The following is a 12306-nucleotide window of genomic DNA, read 5'->3' as shown; positions in this document are numbered from 1 at the left end:
ATAACATTATATAACACTCATCGTAATATTTATAACACAATATAACAATTATATAGAATTATTATATTATAGATATTACATATATAATATGTCTTCTGGTGCTAGGACTATATATCACAATTTTGCCTGGTAACAAAGTTCCTGCAGTAAAATTATATACACCCTACATTTTGTATAGTAGGGTGAATGCTCCACTGTCATGAATAACACCAGCAGAATACTAGCCCCAAAATTGATACTAAAAACTGGATTTGTGGGGAAAGCAATCCCTGTGAATGCAGTACAGTGAGGGATTGTCATGAATAATACCATTCGTGCCATTGTCATGAATAATACCATTCACTAGGGTTGCTTCCTGCACAAATCCAATTCGTAGCATCCACTTTGGGGCAGTATTTTGATGATCATTTTTTACCTCTCTAGTTTTCTCTTCCCACAGTGTTTTCCTAATTCATTACAAAATGGAGATCTAAGACCAAATCACAAAGACCTTAGACAGTATTGTCCAGTTGGTTAGGGACTGAAAAGAATCTCTTTCCTTGCAAATTTAAATGCTCCCAGATGAGCCTATGCCTACAAGCTCAGTCCTGCTGTTTTTCAACTAATCATCTGCAAAATTGGAAGAAAAAAAAAGACTTCTGGTAGGTGAGCCACAGCAGGGCAATTAAGATGATGCGGCAGAGGTAGACATCTGCTCCTAGACAGATACAGTTCCACTGATGCTATCTATAGTTACAATCCTTCCGAGAGATAAACAACATGCGAAAGCAATGTGCAGGAGGAAGTGCCACACTGAGAAAGTGGTGATTGGAGACCATGCTTGCGGCCCTTGTGGTCTGAGAATGAGAGAGAGAGAAAGAGCAAGAGAGGGAAGGAAAACAGGGCATATGCCAGGCACACACAGGTGACAGAAGTCGCAGGATAGACACATCTAGATGCAAATTGGAAGAGATGTGTGAGAGTTGACACTTGAGAGAGACCGAATTATAGTAAAGATGAAAGGCACAAAACCAAAAAGTAGAGAAGAGACCCTCTCTGAACAGTTTACAGATAGATATAATTAAATAAATTTGATATTAAGAACTTCATATGCAGATAATTTATTTATTTGCTAAACTCAGAATTTTGAATGGCTTTTGGGAATTTTAAAAGTCTCAAAGGGGTTGCTGTGTTAGTATGTAACTTTAAAGAAACAATAAGTTGTCCTGTAGCACCTTAGGCCATGTCTACACTACAGAAAAGATTGAAGCTGCCACAATCTATCTTCCGGGGTTTTAATTATCGGGTCTAGAGAAGAGACGCTATTTCGAGCTGAGAGGGTGCTCCTGTCAATGTGGGAAGTCCTGCTCCTATGAGCAGTAAGGGAAATCAAAGGGAGAGTATGCTCCCATTGACCTCCCACAGTGTAGACAGTGCCAAAATTTGATCTAAGATTGACTCAAGCTACTCATTTTATGTAGTTGGAGTTGCGTCTCTTAATTTGAATTTATTCCTCTAGTATAGACATCTCTTAAGATGCTAAGAGAATTTCAAAATCATTTTCAGACTCTCTGCCAATGCACCCATTGCTTGTGACAAGATCTGAGGTGGGGTCTAGCTCAATACTGCTAGATTCTTAATCAGACTTTATTGTTACCATTTAAGATTTCTGTTATAGTAATGCCTGGAGTTCCCTATTGAAATCTGCTTCCATATTGTGCCAGCACACAGAAGAGGACATGGCATTTGTCCTAACGAGCTTACAGTACTAGAAGATAAATTGTGCCATTCAGGCTTAAAATGTGGGATAACAGAACCAAAATGCCTGTCAGAGGTCCCCAGGTGTGCAAGGGCTCATAAACAATTGGCTGCAGGCTGTTGGGGGTTGAAGAATGTTTCCTTCCTGTGTGGTTTGCCATGCCTTAGCTTTGCTATTTGTCCAGTTGCTCTGGAGTGCTTAGGTCTCACAAAAGGTGGGGAAGAGTACTTACTTCCTGTGGCTTCCCTTCATGGGCATAAAGGTCGAGCAAGGGAGCAATATAGCCCTAAGACACCTGGATTATCTCAAAAATATGAGGGCTCATCTTGTCAGAAACATTTGCAAACCTTCCTCCACTTTCTTACACAGCCCATTGCTGGTAACATGCATCTACCTTTCAATACCAGTTTTGTCTGTTCAGAGAAGGCCTGCTGGACCCTTACTGATGTGTTCCCTTCATTTTTCAGGAGAGGCTTTGGGGCCTGATTATTATTATTATTATTATTATTATTATTATTATTATTATTATTATTATTGATAATAATAATAATAATAATAATAATAAAAGAGAACTAAAAAATCCAATGTGATGCTTGTCCATCTTGTGAGAATCACTGACCGATAAACATGAAGTTTCATAATGTAAGCTATAAGAACCTCCCAGCCCACCTACATTCTTTTCACATTTTAGAAATAAAATATTATTTTTGTCTCTCTGGAAAAAATACAAACACACATCCCAAACTCTAGAGATTAATGTAAAATTAAAGGCCTGAGTGGATACAAAGTCCTCATGCAATTTTGTGAAGTTGGCTTTTTTTAACTTTAAATATATGCAGTGCTTCCGAATAGCTCCTGATCAACAGCCCTGTTATTCCCTGTTTATACACAGAACAAGTGGGACTGAATGTCTTCAGCAAATAATTCAAACAGTTCTGCTACTCAGACTCACCTTACTCACAGTGGTAGATAAATGTAGGCACTTCATGAAATTTCACATGTAGATTGCAGATCTCTTAGGCATCTTTATTGTTCCATTTGCAATTATTCAGAACCCCTCCATTGTATTGTGCATATTGGATGGTGGCAGCACAGGAACCAAATAAAAAGGCACTAAATATACATGTGCACATGTCAGTTGTGGGAGAGAACCAGTAAATCATTAAGCTTTCTTCTGAAAATGCCAGAAAAAGTGACACCATTCACGTTTGTTGGAAAATGGAGACAAATGTTCAAAAAAAATGTTAAATATTTTGTGAAAATATTTGATGAGCTCTTGTTACCATCATTATGTCTTATTGATCTGTAGTGTGGATGAATTCACAGAGATTGCCTTTTCAGGAAGACCACCAATTCTTTTCTGATAAAATGCAAAATAGCTATCAGACTAAAACAATTCCTGGTCATTCCACTAGATTTCTAGTGTAGCCTTAATTCACAGTCTCTGTTATTTCCCTGAGCCAATAGTCCTGGGCTTTTGATTGATAACTGGGTAATACATTAACTTTTATCCTACTCTTTTTATAATGGGAGTAGTCTAAAGTTCCTGAGTTTTCTGAGAGGTTTTAGAAATTGCAGTAAAATCACTCTCTCTCTCTTCTTTTGTGTTTCTCATTGAAGAGAATACAGTAGATTTTATATGGTTCTATAGCTTTATAAGAACAAATACATTTTAAAAATGGGCTAGTTTGTATATTGGGGGCACTTTGCATTGCTTGATTCAAGAGCACTGCCTTACTTTCAGGAAGTAGCATTTTATTATGATTGTCCTTTTTCATTGCATTCCCTTGAAAGAGTGCATTTCCCCTAATTCTGCTTTGCTTTGCAACCTTTTTATCTTTTCTACCTTGCTGGAGGCATTATTAGGGCATGTCACCTTTGACCACATGGGCAGACGAGCAACTATCCTCTGGAGCCAGTACTAATGCTGTTCAGTAGATCAGCTCTCAAATGGTACTGAACTGTGACCTCTTCTTCTGTTCAAAGACTAAATACATAAACTTGTGTTTCCTGTGGTGCCAAGCCTGGGAACCTGAGTTACTCCCTAATCCCAGGTCTCCCAGTCGGTAGCACAATGGGTAGCTCTCCATGCCAGCTGGATAGCTACAAAGAATGACTTTATTGTCTCGTCTTCAACAAATTGAATATTGTTCAGTCTGCAGGCTGCCAAACCATGTGAACTGTCCAAAATATTGCTTCCTTTCCCCCCTTTATATTGTTTATAATCAAGATGTATTGTGTTTGTTATTTATAAATAATAAAATTTTAAAAAGTAATGGACACTTTTGTTGTGCTTTTAGAAGAGGTGTGTCTTCAAGAAGTCAATAGCAATAAATTGATAAATATATATCATGCATGTTTTAAATCTTCAGAGTGAAGGTACAATAGAAATGCAAAGTATTATTTTAATACAGTGCAGAACACTGATGTGGTTAAATTATTCTGGTAAAAAAATCAGGATAAATGGTGCTGAGTATTCCAGAGCAACAAAACACTTGTGCACTTTCTTTCCATAAATTTTGAGCCACATCTGATATGGCTGAGCTGTTCTTGGGATAGAAAAAGAGAGTAAAGCAAAAGTGTATGTACCCTACCTTGGGAATAAAAAGCTGTACTTTTGGGCTCTCCAGGGACCAGAACAAACCCTCATGTAAATTAAAACTGGCTCCTTTAGCTTCATTGCCTACAACTACAAGGAGCATTTCTGGTAGCAGCCAATAGCCATAACCCATAATACCATAATCTGACCTTATCTCTTTAGTGGGAGTTGTTGGAGGCATCATTCCTAGAACAACACAGTACAAGTGGAAGCACTAGTAGAGTACAGCCACTGCTACATTTTGCAAGGAGGTTTATGATAGGCTCCCCCACTGTAAGCCAGCTCAACTGGTTGCTGTGGAATATTCTAGTACTTCTGATGGAACTTACCATTTAGAAAATTCATTGAATGGAATTCCTTCTTTAAGAAAGGGCTCAGAAGTTGTCTGGAAATACTCATAAAAAGTTAGGGCTTTGTGTTATCTCAGCAGTGCTAAAATGACAATTTAATTGCTTGTGCATTTCTACAACTGTTTTTACTTTTTACACACATTCATTATGATCTAAGAAAAAAGTATAATGGTTTCTGGAGGAACATGTCATCTAAGAAACATACAAATTTACTAAGCAACAGAATCCATATTAACGGACAATTAAGTCTGAGAATGCAAACCTAAGAGTCCAGGTTTTTGAAAGCATAGCATTTAGATCAGTACATGCATAGTTTAATGTGTGTGTGTGTCTGTGTGTGTGTGTGTGTGTAGGCCAAAGGTCCAATGCTGTCAGTTACACAAGTGTAAATCGAGAGTGACTGTATCAAAGTGAGTGAAATGTAGCTCAGAGCAATATAATTCAGTATGTGCAATGTCACTGAGGGAATTTCCTGACATTTGTGCCCTTAAATGTTCATGTTTTTTCTTGCAAAACTATTATATGATTCATTTAGTTTCTTTGTTGTTGTTTTCAAAGGAAAAAAAGTGCCACCACCCTAACGCCCAAGTAAAAGGCCATCACCGCTCAGCTCTCTAAGGGTACGTCTAAACTACATGCCTCCATCAACGGAGGCATGTAGATTTGTGTATTCGAAAAAGGGAAATGAAGCCGCAATTTAAATAATCGCGGCTTCATTTAAATTTACATGGCTGCTGCGCTGAGCCGACAAACAGCTGATCAGCTGTTTGTCGGCTTCGGGCGCTAGTCTGGACGCTCCCCTGTCGAAATGAAAGCCTTTTATTGACATCCCCTGTAAACCTCATCCTACGAGGCATAAGGGGGATGTCAATAAAAGGCTTTCAGGTCGGCGCGGCGCATCCAGACTAGCGTGCGGAGCCGACAAACAGCTGATCAGCTGTTTGTCGGCTCAGCGCGGCAGCCATGTAAATTTAAATGAAGCCTCAATTATTTAAATCATGGCTTCATTTCCCTTTGCCTATCTGTCTAATCTACATGCCTCCATCGACGGAGGCGTGTAGTCTAGACACACCCTAAGATACAACACGTGTAAGACTAAAACTCCAGCTGCAGGTTGTCAAGTTGGAACTCAGAATGCAGGTTGAAGTATACATAGATTGGGTAGATTAATAGTTGAAAGGGCATCTATGGCTTTGCCAATGAGTGTGAGTTAGGCTTGTCATAAGTGATATGCTTAAGTATTTGGGGCAGTAGTGAGATGGGCATCTTTAGATTTTAGGAAGGGGATTATGCAGAGTATTCTTCAGTATAAAAGACTGTGGGAGAAAAAACTTGAATATGTAGACATTCGGGGACCATGACAGACACCTGTCAGATATAATGGGCTCCATCAATTTTTGGGATAAACAAGAAAGAAGTAGTGATTATCTGTATTGAAATAATATCCAAAAAGTCTTTGGTGTTAAGTTAATGATAACATCAGAATACATTACTCAGAAAGGAAAATCATGTCCCTTACTAGCAAAGCTGGTATATTAATATAATATTCTGTCACTTAAAATAATGTCATTATTTTTAACATACTTTTAAATTTAAAGTACATGTCTTCATGGATGACTTTAAAAAATAAACCTTTTTGATATACTATACTGAAGTACCCAGAAATATTAAAAGAAAACTCATAAGGATTTTGCTTCTCTCCCTCCACTTGCATCTTCCAAAATAATCTCCAATCAAAATGTCTGATTGAGTTTTATTCAAACTTTCAAAAAAACTGCATAAGGTTGAGATAATCAGCTATAGGAAATTATAGCCTCAAAGGAACATAAAGCAAATAATTACTGAAAAATGGGGAGTTGTATCAAATGTCCATCTCAACCATGCTGGTAACTATTTTGGGGAAAAAAATCCTAATAATTATTTATGATTCACTAAAGGGATCTTTGAAGATTATGAAAAATTTGAATATGATACATTATAGAGAACTGTACACAGATAATGGATAGAGATCTAGAGATAAATTTATTAAATATAGATGCTCAGGAGCATGCACACCTAGCTAGCTAGATACACTGTATAGATACAGATCTGCCAGGGTTGTTTGATCCCATAAGGACTTTTATACAAGAAACTTCTCTTTTATATTCTGAATGATCTCTCTAGAGACTGGTAGTGATGATACAATAGGCTAGAGTTGCTGTTATTAAAAAAAAATACTACTTTTTTGACTAGGTTGCTTTTTTTTTCCCAGTGGGATTCTGATTCCAGACATTCTACAGCCTGACATCCACTGGGAAAGTGATGACACCATTAATTATTTAAAGGTTTGAAAACCACAAGAACTACTGTATATAACTAGATTGGATTGACTTTTTAACTCTTTTGATTAATAATACATAGAGCCTTGGATATGTGAATTGGTCGAGTGCTAACCTGTTAACAAAAAGAGTATATGGGATGAATGCGAACACTTCTCATGAGTTATTCTACTTAACACAGCGGCCAAATAAAACAAACAAATGGAACATTCTACCTAAGTCTTATATTTTCAATGCACCATCAATATTTGATGACTAGCTAATGTCTCTATATAGATACAGATATATATTTTGCGCATATGTCTTCCCAATACCAGTATTCCCCGTTTTCTACTCTTTCCTCAAAAAACAATGAAAACAAATTTAATATCCTGTTTTACTTTTTTACTTGCATTTCATTTCATTAACTGTTTAGAAATGAAAGTAATACTGCAAACTTCAGCAACAATGTACAAAAAGTGGGAACTTCCACACTATATGACCTTTGTAATTCGTGGCTGATGGGAGCAGATATTTGTGTAGATTCATACTTCCACTGCTCCAACTATTTTCACTATTAGTTGGTTTCATAAGTCTGGGGATATTACATTCTATCCAGGGAAGAGCTTTGATAAAATGGCTACATTGTTGTTTTCTTTCCTGTGTAAATACATAAGATAAATAGGCCTGGGAAAGTATGCATATCTAAGTGCAAAAGCACAATATACAAGAGGACAGACCACTGGTTCCTAGTTAATTAGTCAAATTGTACAGGCGGCTAATTATAGAGCTCTGCATCAATAGAATACATTAACTTTCACTGGTAACTGCTGCCCTTCTGGACTCCAGTGGCTTCCTATAGGCCAGCTCCTAGTAATGGAAATCTTTTGTAGCTGGTTCTGAGTATTATCCAAACTGTAGTTTGCCTCTTCAGGCCAGCGATAAGCCTAACTGATCAGGGAACCCTACCTTGTCAGATCCCTGTACAGTAAGCACCTCTAGTGGTCTCAGTATGCTAATTCCTTATGATTGACCATTTTGAAAGATCTCCTTGTCCCTTTTCCTTGTCTCCTTGTCTGTGATAGGTTCCCCTTCCTTATTTCTCTGCCAGCTGCAGGTACATGCCCACACTGCAGAGTTCCCTGCTATAGAAACACTCCTAAATTCTTTTTTCCAGTGATGAGTTCATAATGCCTTCCTTTTAATGTCTCCCTAAGGATCTCTATTCCACCCTGCAATCAAACTATTCTCAGCTCTCTTTTGTGAGTCGTGGGTTTTCAAAATCCATGAATGTGTCCCTGAATGTCCTATTTATGAAAGGCCCCACAAATATCTCCACCTCTTCTGAGCATTTTTTAAGACCAGGATAGGCATGGATTTTCTTAGCATAAGGAATTTTTATAGCATAAGGACCTTATAGATTCATTGCCTCATTCTCATAGACTCATAGACTTTAAGGTCAGAAGGGGCCATTATGATCATCTAGTCTGACCCCCTGCACAGTGCAGGCCACAGAATCTCACCCACACCTCCTAGAATAATCCTCTTACCTATGTCTCACATATTGAAGCCTTCAAATACTTTGAAGGCCCCAAGATGCAGAGAATCCTCCAGCTGTGATCTGTGCTCCATGCTACAGAGGAAGGCAAAAAACCTCCAGGGTCTCTGCCAATCTACCCTGGAGGAAATTCCTTCCCGACCCCAAATATGGCGATCAGCTAAACCCTGAGCATGTGGGCAAGACTCACCAGCCAGACACCCAGAAAGTTCTCTATAGTAACTCCATTGACCTATTTCCCACTGATAATGAATGGTCAATTAGTTACCAAGATCATGTATTAAATAGTTATTTAATAATCATTATTAAATAACTATCTGTGGCTCTCCAGCTAACTGATTCTGGTCAGTAATGTTAGTGTAAATCCCAAGTAACTCTATTGACTTTGGTGGAACTCCTCTGAATTTACTGTTCATCAGTATGATTAAGTCCTAGTTGTGTAAATGAAAGTGGGTTCATATATTTGCCATAATAGAATGTTCAGTGAGTTGTAATAATGAATAAATACACAAAGACTGGTTCTAATATCATTAGTGCCAGTGTCACTTCATTTACACTAGTGTAACACAGATATACACAAACTCAGATCAGTCCCTCTGCATGGCTTTCCTTCATAGGAATGTTATATGAAATTCACAGAGACATGTGTCCAGATTTTGTTCCCCATTACTCACCATGATTTATTTCACATGTGGTCAAAAAGAAGAAAGTAAGAGTAATCATGAAAAAGTTGCTATTTAGTGTGAGTAAGAGGATCAGAATCTGCCTTTACATGGAATTCATACCTATTTTTTTTAAGAATTCAAAGCCAGATTCATAGTGCAAAACAATGTAGCTTTATTGACTTTATTGCTGTTTTTCTACTTTACACCAGCTGAGGATCTGGTCCTGGGTTCTAAGTAAGTTTTGTATCATAGCTTCACATTTCTTTTAGGACTTTGATTGAATACCTCCTAACATCTAATCAGGGCTTGAGATCAAAATCTGATTCACTTGAAAAGCAACTATCTTTTACCTGTCATTAAAAAAAAAAACAACAAAAAACCCAGCATTTGTTTTCTTTTCCATCTGGGATTATGTGACAAAATGATCTCCTGCCTCTAATCAATTATTTTTCCTCTATATCTTTTGCATTTTCCTGCAGAACCATTTGCAAGTATAACAGAAAGATCCTTTAGAGATAATCTAGTGATTATTACAAATTCAACCTCAGACGCTGCAGGCATTAAAAGATGAAAATTGCCTAAAGTCCACTGTTGTACAACAAATCTGTACCTATGGACTCCTGTCCTGAGGTGAAAATGCAAACCAGAGAGATGTTTAGAATCATTTTGACAGTTCATAAAATTAAGCAGGGATTAGGGATTCTCTTTAAAAAAATGCCATGGGCCCATGCAATGTTAATCACATGTCCCAGCAACAGGTATTACTATAACACACTAGTTGGAAGACAAAGAAAAAAATAATTCTATGTAATTAAACCTGCCATGTATGGAATAGCTATGAAGCCATTTTAAAACTCTACCTAGTATTCAGTACCTACATATATATGTAAATTTTATAGCACTATTACCTTTCCCTTGTTGGACATCTTATATATTTACTATGCTTCATACATACTGAATTGGCCACTGATCGTTGAACACTTTTACATATTCTTAATTTTATATACATCGTACTCCCCTTGACTTTAACATGATTATTCACATGCATAATGCATGAGCATAATAATTAGCAGCATCTGGGCCACAATCAGTAATAACAGACTATTAAGGTATTCACTTAATAAAAAAAGCAAGAATAGGAAATACAATAGATAAGTAAGAATATTTTTGGCAGGTAACAGTCATGAGAATGACTGAAATGAGTTCATACTAAGATTCACACAACTAATAATGGAAATATCTATGTGGTGCATACATGTAGTAGTGACATCAGGCTTCTGACATCCCCCACCCACCAAAGAGTCCCTTCAATACAATACAGTACAATACAATGCAATACAATGTTTTTCATTGTCTGACCTAAAATAATGAGTAATGGTTCTCTGGCATTTTAAACAAGATCCCATTCCTCCCTAGAAAAAGCTGCATTTTAATTACTGTGTAATCTGGTCTTAATATTTGTAAGAGCTAGTTTCATGCAAGATCATTAACACTGAGAAATGTTCATGTTTCATTAGTTGCCAAAAAATAAGATTTGAACTGGCTGAAAGCTTTAAAATTAAAAGTTTTTTTTGTTTTTATAAATTATAAATCAATATGGATGAATACATGTGGGCTTTGAATTTTGATTTCTTATTTGCCATTTGTGCCCCTAGAAACTATAGCTGAGAAGAGGACAACAATCCCATAATGCAGCAACTTCAGGTTTAAAAAAAATATTTTTGTTCCAGCCTGGAATGAAAACAAGATATTTCAAACATTTTAACAAAGTCATGTTATTGTGTCATAAAGTCCATTTTTGGACCAAAACCTATTTTTTTTTCATTCAGGAGGGTATGGATTCATCGTTTCGGATAGGGCATATGCCTGGGATATGTGAGAACCAATCCATACTCTGCTTGATTCAGAGCAGAGCTTTTCATTCTAGATCACACTGAATCAGCCAGAATAAGAACGTGAATCTAGGGTATATCTACACTACAGAATTTTGTAGGAAAAATAGCCATTTTTCTGACAAAACTTGAGTAATGTCTACACTGCAATCATGTTCTTTTGAAAGTAAATACAAAGAACTGAGGGCTTTTTCCAACACTGGTACTCCTCATTCTATGAAGAAGAAGCCTTTTTGTGAAAGAGCTCTTTCAAAAAAAGGTGTGTGGGGATGGGAAGGAAGATTTTTTTTTTTAAAGAAGAGGCCTCCAGGAAATAGCACAGGTGCCCTGGTGGCCACTCCATATGAAGTAATCACAATTCTATAGCTCCTGTCTCCTGGCCCCTCTTAAAGCTGCAGCCATCCTGGACAAGCCTTGTGACAGGAAACCAGTTTCAGAGAAGCACCCTGACCGTCGGCTCTCCCTGCCACAGGGCTGCATAGAATAGCACAGACTCAAGCCCCCCACAACCTCCCCTGGCCCTCACAGGGAGCAGTCCCAGGGGTCCCAAGACCCACCCAGGAGGACCAAGAGGCACACTTGTCCTGGTCTAGCCTGGAGATCCAGTCTCTCCTCGAACTGTGGAGAGAGGAGGAGACCTTACAGGATCCCCGGGCCAAGCACCACAACACAGACATTTATGCCTGGATGGCCAAGTCCCTGGCAAAGTACAGACACCCACCCCAAACCTTCAAACAAGTCTGGAGTAAAGTCAAGGAACTCTACCAGGGATATGTCCGGGCCACAGAGCACAGCACTCACTCAGGGCCAGGACCCCACACCTGCCCTGTATTACCAGGAGCTGCATCAGATCCTGGGGAGTGGGGAAACATCTTCCCCACCCATCCTAATTGACTCTTGCCTCGAGACCCCCATGATTACCCAGCTGGAGATCTCTGTGGAGGAGGAGCAGGAGGACCAGGGCCAGCCGGCAGTGGCGAAGGAGGAGGAGATGGGCACCGTGACCCTCTCCCTCGAGCCAGTGCCTGTGAGCCAGAATGTCTCCCAGGCCTCCGAGGTGGCCTGAGAGGGATCTTTGGAGGTGCTCTGCCTCCACCCAAACACCGCAGGAGCCACCTCCTATGAAGCTGACCCACCCATAGCAGCAGGACTGTGTGAGAGCGGGACGGCACAAGCTCCCAGGGATGGGACTTGCCCCCCGACACTC

The 12306-nt window shown here is 38.6% G+C and overlaps 1 long non-coding RNA gene across 1 annotated transcript in view; it reads left to right on the top strand.

Moving 5' to 3' along the window:
* The window catches only part of LOC112545916 (uncharacterized), a 28958-nt gene extending 18213 nt beyond the window's left edge, over positions 1 to 10745 (top strand). Inside the window, exons 3-4 of the long non-coding RNA XR_012903137.1 lie at positions 5246 to 5307; positions 6939 to 10745. This is a non-coding gene — a long non-coding RNA (uncharacterized LOC112545916). The remainder of the gene's footprint in view (positions 1 to 5245; positions 5308 to 6938) is intronic.
* Positions 10746 to 12306: the final 1561 nt, after the last annotated feature.

Source organism: Pelodiscus sinensis, chromosome 4, assembly GCF_049634645.1.
Source record: "Pelodiscus sinensis isolate JC-2024 chromosome 4, ASM4963464v1, whole genome shotgun sequence".
Taxonomy (NCBI): domain Eukaryota; kingdom Metazoa; phylum Chordata; order Testudines; family Trionychidae; genus Pelodiscus; species Pelodiscus sinensis.
The sequence above is the reverse complement of the archived record's forward strand: the minus strand, read 5'-3'. Positions and strand labels throughout refer to the sequence as shown.